The sequence below is a fragment of the Hemibagrus wyckioides genome, linkage group LG06, assembly GCF_019097595.1.
Source record: "Hemibagrus wyckioides isolate EC202008001 linkage group LG06, SWU_Hwy_1.0, whole genome shotgun sequence".
Classification (NCBI taxonomy): domain Eukaryota; kingdom Metazoa; phylum Chordata; class Actinopteri; order Siluriformes; family Bagridae; genus Hemibagrus; species Hemibagrus wyckioides.
Window position 1 is genome coordinate 45,974,668 of NC_080715.1, and position 8,667 is coordinate 45,983,334.

Here is an 8,667-nt window from a genome sequence, read left to right on the forward strand (position 1 = left end):
TGTCGTCTTGGTCTCATGATGTGAAAATGTGAACAGCATGATGAAGAGGACTGTTTAAATACCAATTCTAATTGAACCAGAAAATTTATTGGTTGATTCATGGATCAAACACCGGTTGTGAATTTTGCCGTTAAGCACCTTGTTAGAGAACAGCAAGTTATGCAAAAAGTACTGAAACAAAAAGTGTAGAGAAGGTCAAATTAAGTTCACCTGTAAAGGTTATAGTGCATTTTAGGTGCATCCTGAAATTTCACCCGAAAGACGAATATTCTTAACTTTTTGTGAGTAGTGAGTAGTGTGTTTCCTGAGACTCCTGAGACTTACAGGAAGAAATAAAGTCACGTTTACCAAGTGTGAGCTGAGGAGCTGCAGCTCTTGTGGGGTGTTCCCGGTCTGCAATGGTCAGTATCTATCAAAAGTGGTCCAAAGAAGGAACAGTGGTGGACCGGTGACAGGGTCATGGGTGGCAATAGCTCACTGGTGTACATGTGGAGCGAAAGCTGGCCCATGTGGTCCGATCCAACAGATGAGCTACTGTTGCTCAAATTGCTGAAGAAGTTAATGCTGGTTCTGATAGAAAGGTGTCAGAATACACAGTGCATCACAGTCAGGGTACCTGCAGACCAGTGAGAGTGAGCCATGCTGACCCCTGCGCACCACCGAAAGCACCAACAGTGTGCATGTGAGCATCAGAACTGGACCACGGAGCAATGGAAGAAGCTGGTCTACATCACGTGGATGGCCGGGTGCGTGTGCATTGCTTACATAGGGAACACACCAGGTTGTACTATGGGAAGAAGGCATGCTGGTGAAGGCAGTGTCATGCTATGTGCAATGTTCTGCTGGAAAACCTTGTGTCCTGCCATCCATGTGGATGTTACTTTGACATGCACCACCTACCTAAGCATTGTTGCAGACCATGTACACCCTTTCATGGAAACAGTATTCCCTGATGGCTGTGGCCTCTTTCAGCAGGATAATGCGCCATGCCACAAACCAAAAATGGATCAGGAATGGTTTGATGAGTACAACAATGAGTTTGAGGTGTTGACTTGGTCTCCAAATTCCCCAGATCGCAATCCAATCGAGCATCTGTTGGATGTGCTGGACAAACAAATCCGATCCATGGAGGCCTCACCTCGTAACTTACAGGACTTAAAGGATCTGCTGCTAACATCTTGGTGCCAGATACCACAGCACACCTTCAGGGATCTAGTGGAATTCATGCCTCAACAGGTCAGGGCTGTTTTGGCAGCAAAAAAGGGGGACCAACACAATATTAGGCAGGTGGTCATAATGTTATGCCTGATCGGTGTATGATTACATTGCTATGGCTTAGCGACATCTTGTGTCATAACGCTGCTACTACAGCTGGTCTACAGATAATTACTCCTGATTGATAGAGGTTGTTTTTCAAAATAAAAAAAATCCTGCAGACTGTAATAGTTAATAAAATTGAATAAAATAAAAATTCAAGGTTCTACCTTTTTCAAAAGATTTCTATCTAATTCTACATTTCAGAGGTCTGAACTGGTTCCTAAAAGACCTTCTGTACTAATAAACTGAACACTAAGAGAGTCTGATGTAATGCATGAGGTACAACCACAGGACTGGTTCACATCAGCGGTCCTGCACTGTGTCTGTTCTCAGCACTTGTTCTCACAGTGAAGCAGGTTGTACAATTCATCAGCATGAAGATAACTTCACACAATAATATCAGCTATACAGACATTATCAAGCATCAGCCAGGTCACTGTGTACAGAGACAACTAATGTAGAGGACGTTAGGATTGACCGGAGGTGGACCAGTGATTCCCCTCCCCCCATGCACCAGAGACTTTTTAACAAGGACACTGACAAGTATTCACAGTTTATAAAACCACAGACACATGAACAACTAGCATTCTCATAGTTCTGCAGAGCCAATGTGAGACACCCAGCATGTCAGAGTGACCACAAGACTGTGGTCAGTGCAACATGGGGGCTGATGGGAGAATGACAACTTCCTCTTTCTCACAGCTTCAGTTAACCAACATTGCACCATGCAGAAAGAATACTGTGTAATACTCCACACTCAACAAGACCACTGTCACAAACCCTTTAACTAACTATAAGTGTGTTAATGTGTATGTTAACTGATTTCACTGGACCACCGACACATACAGAACAAACACAGAAACTCCACACAGATGGGAACCTGATCTCAGGACTGAAGCAGGGACCCTGGAGCTGTGAGGAGACGACGCTACACACTGCATCACCACACTGCTCATAGATCCACACATTTACACTTTTGTAGAGATGGGAATCAAGTGAAAAATAGATCTTCTGGTTGTAACTAATACTAAAAATATGATGTAATGCAGGAAGTGAAGTTGGTGGTCAGAGAGACAGCAGTGACAGAGAGACAGCAGTGAGAGAGAGACAGCAGTGACAGAGAGACAGCAGGAAAAGGCGTGAAATTCACACACATCTATTTACAGCTAAGACCAGAGTGAAGAAGTGATGTACAAGTTACAGGAAATAACTTTTCTACTATGTTTTATATGAGTTATTATAGATACATTCAATAAGACAGAGATTGTGAGAGATGTAATTCAGTAAATGTGTAAAAACATACACTGTAAGTATTATAGGGATGTAAAATAATCTGACCGTAGAATCCTCCTTATTCATTAGCCCACCTCTCTTCATCAGTACATTTTACACTGAAGTTAATCAGGAAGAAAAAATCCACATGATCAAAGCTGAACAGGTCTAAATAAGGACATTATAACACAAGGCAGGATGTGTACGTTTACCTTGTGTATAAAGATTAACTCTGTCTTTGAACAGATTAATAGTGTAACATTTGACACCCCTAACATCCCTATAATACTTGTTAGTTCAGGATCAGAGCTGAACTCCGGCCTACTGTAAACCCAGTCTGGACAGAAACCACATGAACTAAACACAAAGCAGCTGAACTAAGAACTGGCTAATATTCTCTCTCCTTTCTGTAATAGAAAATAGAAAATAACTTCACTCACCTGCAGCCACGTGAAACACGACAGACAAAAGATACAAGCACTTCATCATTACTGATTCTTCTGTACACACACACACCAGTCCCTCAGCGTGAAACACACACACACTGTGACACACTGCCTGAGTGTCTCTCTTTATATACTCTGGTTTTCAGGAAACCACAATGAACACTACGTCATATTATATTTTTGAAAACGTATTTCATCACTAATTCCATCATAAAAATATTGCTTTTATATCACAGAATTTTGGGTTTTCCTTATCTGTAAGCCATAATCATCACAATTTCAAGAAATAAATGCTTGAAATATTTCACTCTATTTGTAATGAGTCTATATAATATATGGGTTTCACTTTCTGTACTGAGTGACAAAAAATATTGACCTTTTTCATTATATTCTAAATTTTGAGATGTACCTGTACACATCTGTGTCTATCCACTCATGCACATTTCAATCAACTGGTCTGTAAATGAAGACTGGTCAGGAAAAAGAATCTAACCTGCTTTAAAACCCAGCTACACAACTGTAGCTGTACAACCACCCAACAGCAACACTGCTTTAACAAAGAGTTATATATATTTCCACAATTCATTTACACCGTTTTAATATGCATTTGCACCATTGTCCAGGCTCCTCCCTCCTGTGTACAACGCGTTGTGGGTAATATTACCCGTTAGAGTGTGCATTGTTCTGCACTTTGAATTTCTACCGGAAGTAGTAGACCATCCAGGAATTTTTGGAATACTCTTTTCAGTATACTATGATTTGGGGCATACTAATTCTATTTTTGAATACCATTTAGGACACATCGTATGAGAATTTGGACACAGCGTACGTTTTTGTGTGTTAACTAACATCATTACCAATGCGTTGGTGGTGTATAACATACAAAGCATATATTCTTCCATTTTGTCAGCAATTGAGTTGAACGTTACAACACGTGATGCTACAAGAGGGAAAAAAAAATCATCCTATGATTAATGTAACTACTTTCTACTCAATGACATTGACAGAAATGTAGTGGAGTAAAAAGTAGAGTATTTGTCTTTCAAATGTAGTGAAGTTAAAGTAAAAAGTATCCAGAAAAAATAATACTCAAGTAAAGTACAGATACTCAAAAAGTGTACTTAAGTACAGTACTCAAGTAAATGTACTTCTTTACTGTCCACCTCTGGCTGATGTGAAACTGTGAGGGAATTTTTGATACCTTGAATTGTGTTACTATGGCGCCGATTTACATGAGAACATAACAGAAGAAAATGAATCTTCTCATATCTTATGAGTGGAAAGGCCTAATGTTCCAAAATATTTCACATATAAAGTGCAAATGTTTATGAGAAAGTCCAGTGTGGCTGGTCCCCGGGGCGTGGCACAGGGCTGTCACAGCGCCCCCTGGAACTGTGTCAGAAATATAGCTGCACAGCTCATATTCACTTTCACGTATATGCATGAGACCCGGTATACATTTAGATCTCACTGAGCTTAATGACGTTCATCCACCTGTCATGGGATCTGCTTAACAGGAAGTCTGTTATTTTGGGATGTTTGAAAAACGCACCCAATGGAATTTGATATACTCTTCCTAGGAGATTTATATGATTTTGACCAAACAGGGTCCAATATGATCTGAAGACATTGAGGATCTAAAATTGAGAAGGGATTCCTGATATCTCAAACGGTTCAGCCATGAGGAGCCCTTAAACTGATGGTGAATAAAAGGAAACAGGAAGTGGCTAATAACTTTGGTGTATATTGAGTGATTTACATCAAACTTCAACTTTATGTTAAGAGAAGAAAGCTGATCACATGGACATGACTACTGTGAGTCTCAGTCATAGCGCCACCAACTGGCAGCAGGAAGTGTGTCACTTTTAGAAATCTAATGTTTTGTCTCTTTCTTTCATGTGATTTGGTTGAAAATCATTCAGAATAATAGCAAGACATGGCTGATGTGAAACTGTGAAGGAATTTGTGATATTGTGAATGTTGTTGCTATGGTGAGGATTTAAATAATGACATAATAGAAGAAAATTAATGTTCTTATATCTTAACAGTGGAAAGTCCTAATGTTTCAAAACATTTTACACAGAAAGAACAACTGGTTGTGAGTAAGTTTGCTTAATTTCTTGATTTTGTGATGCTCTAACGGCTCACAACAAATTTTTACATTCATCAGTCCATTGACTGGACATGGTTTTGGCCTGACTCCTGCAGTACTAGACGATGTCCACTAGAGGCTCTTTACCCTTTATTTTTATTTTTTTTAAAACATGGCTTAATGTTCACAATTTATATACACAGAGTCAACCAAAAAATGTATATATACTTCAGGAAAAGAAAAACAGTATGATGTATATTATGTTAGTATAAAATTAATAATATTATCATAATATCATCATAAGACAAATTCCTAGTACTGTAAAGTGCTCCTTGCTGACCCTTTGCTGTACCTGGCAATAAAACTTTTTCTGATTCTGATTCTGATATATATCAATCTATAATGTATAGCAAAACATTTAGTAATAAAATATTTATACAAATATTTCTTTCTCTGGAATGTATATACATTTTTCTAAATATATACAGTATCTCACAAATGTGAGTACACCCCTGACATTTTTGTATTTACATTTGATATTTATTATATCTTTTCATGTGACAACACTGAAGAAATGACCCTCTGCTCCACTGTAAAGTAGTGATTGTACAGCCTGTATAACAGTGTAAATTTACTGTCCCCTCAAAATAACTCAACACACAGACATTAATGTCTAAACCATTGGCAACAAAAAGTGACTACACCCCTCAGTGGAAATGTCCAAATTGGGCCCAATTAGCCATTTACCCTCCCCGGTGTCATGTGACTCGTTAGTGTTACAAGGTCTCAGGTGTGAATGGGGGGCAGGTGTGTTAAATTTGGTGTTATCGCTCTCACACTCTCTCATACTGGTCACTGGAAGTTCAACATGGCACCTCATGGCAAAGAACTCTCTGAGGATCTGAAAAAAATGAATTGTTGCTCTACATAAAGATGGCCTAGGCTATAAGAAGATTGCCAAGACCCTGAAACTGAGCTGTCAGTCCTGTGAGCCATGTCCTGTGGTCTGATGAGACCAAGATAAACTTATTTGGTTCAGATGGTGTCAAGCGTGTGTGGTGGCAACCAGGTGAGGAGTACAAGGACAAATGTGCCTTGCCTACGGTCAAGCATGGTGTTGGGAGTGTCATGGTCTGCTGCCGGCACTGGGGAGCTCCAGTTCATTGATGGAAACATGAATGCCAACATGTACTGTGACATACTGAAGCAGAGCATGACCCCCCCCCCCCTTCGGAGACTGGGCCACAGGGCAGTATTCCAACATGATAACGACCTCAAACACACCTCCAAGACGACCACTGCCTTGCTAAAGAAGCTGAGGGTAAAGGTGATGGACTGGCCAAGCATGTCTCCAGACCTAAACCCTAAGGTGGGGGAGCGCATGGTCTCTAACATCCACCAGCTCTGTGATGTCATCATGGAGGAGTGAAAGAGGACCTGGGCTGCTCTACACATCTCACTTTTTTAATGCATCATGAACTAGTGGAGATATATACACATCTAAATATTAAACACACAAGTAAATAAATAAATAAGACATGTATTGTTTATACATAGGGGGCTGAGATAGATAGATAGATAGATAGATAGATAGATAGATAGATAGATAGATAGATAGATAGATAGATAGATAGATAGATAGATAGATAGATAGATAGATAGATCGATCTTTGACACCTTGGTCCACCTTGTCCATCAGTGTATCTACTTGTGTGTTTTACTGTGTTCAGTCACTTTCTCTAACAGGACTTCATCCTTAACCTTTGTGTCAGCTCGTATAGCGTCACCATGGAGACCAGGGACTACCGTTTGGAGGAAATGATTTGGAGTTCTGCAACATATTTTAGTCCGGACTCGGTTCTTTCTAAAGCAAAAAGGGTTTGCTGCCTCAGGTCCATGGCTAACACCAAAAACAGAATTGGTGCTTCCCTTGGCTCCTAAACAGCATGAGTGAGGGAGTGGTACAGCTCTTTGGTATCCTTCTCAATGTAATGAGTCCATAATATCTGTCTGAGGTTTAAACACATATGGTTCTGTAACTGCCTGATCATTTTTTACTTTTATTGTAATGAACTCTGTCAGGCTTGTATATTTCCAGGTTGCAACATTCACAACTACTAAAGTTAACAATTCAGTTCCTGCTGAAAGACTAGAAGACATGTTGCATTCAGGTATGCTTGTTAAATGGACCATCATCGTTCGGCTGGACGTTCTGCTGCCAAAAGTAAAGCTGTTGAACCCAAGCACTATATTTAAGTTTGATTTGGGGATACATTTGCTGTGAGCAAATGCCCTTGAAAGTGAAGAAAATGTGATAGAAAACGTTATTAGATTTTTTATAATTACAGCAACACTGTGGTACGAGGGTGGGATGGTTCCTCAAGACCTCAGACCTGCTGTAATGAAAATTGCAGAAAAAGTGAAAAAGATGAAAAAAATGAAAGAGTGTTTATCTGAGAGCTTTTGAGTTAATTTAGTAGAAGATGTATAGAAAGGGAAAGGAAAGACTTATACCTCTTTATAGATACACAATTCATTTAGGAATTACTTTTATTTTGCCTTTAGATGCCTGAGGTGAATTCTAAGGAATAAGATGGCTACTTGGAGATACCAATAGATCTGTGAAAATCAATGTCAAACATTTTAAACACAAAATCACACAAACCTTTAATTTAATTTAATTTCATTTCATTTAATTTCATTTCATTTCAATGTATTTTATGTGATTAATGTAGCAGGTGATGAATTATACTTTGTAGTATATATTTTTCTGCTTTGGCAGTGAGGGAGAGTGAGAGAGAGAGAGATAGAGCATTTAACTTACATGGCTGTAGAGAAGACAGGAGAGGATGGGAACAGAAAGAGACTTGTGTTTACCACTGACTCAAAAATCATGGTCAGCAGACTGACCCTTTCTCTGGTCAGCATGATACCTCATGTAGAAGGGGTGGGGAACAGCTTGGCACTAAGCAGAGGGAGGGTTGAAGGCTTTATCGTATTATTTACATTACTATGATTACCATTTTATGATATTACCTTCATCTCGATTTATCACTTCAATGTGGAGATCCTTTCTTTTCTGCCATTGTGTTTCTGTTTTTCTGTTATATACGTAATATATGTCATATAATATATAATGTTATTTGTTATTTTTCCACGTTTTAGTAAACCATTTAAAAGTTGTGAAATTCTTTAAAAATGATCTGTATATGAGTGAAACATTGTTTGTGTTTAAAGGAAAATTTTATACATATACTGACGACTAAAAATAATCAGAATGAGGCTGTAATAGGAACAAATATAAATATTTATTTAAGTAAAGCATATAATCATTATACAAATGAGTTTATTCATAAATAATTCTATTTATCTATATATTATCTATAGTAATAACTTATGGGAATAGGGGGAGAGGGATATGAACAGAGGGATTGATTAAAAAGGGATAGATTAATAAGGGAAGAATGATCTTAAGGGTTAAGCCCTTCTTCAGGTCCTGGGGTTCACTGTACAATCCTGTAAAAAAGAGAAGAGATTTTT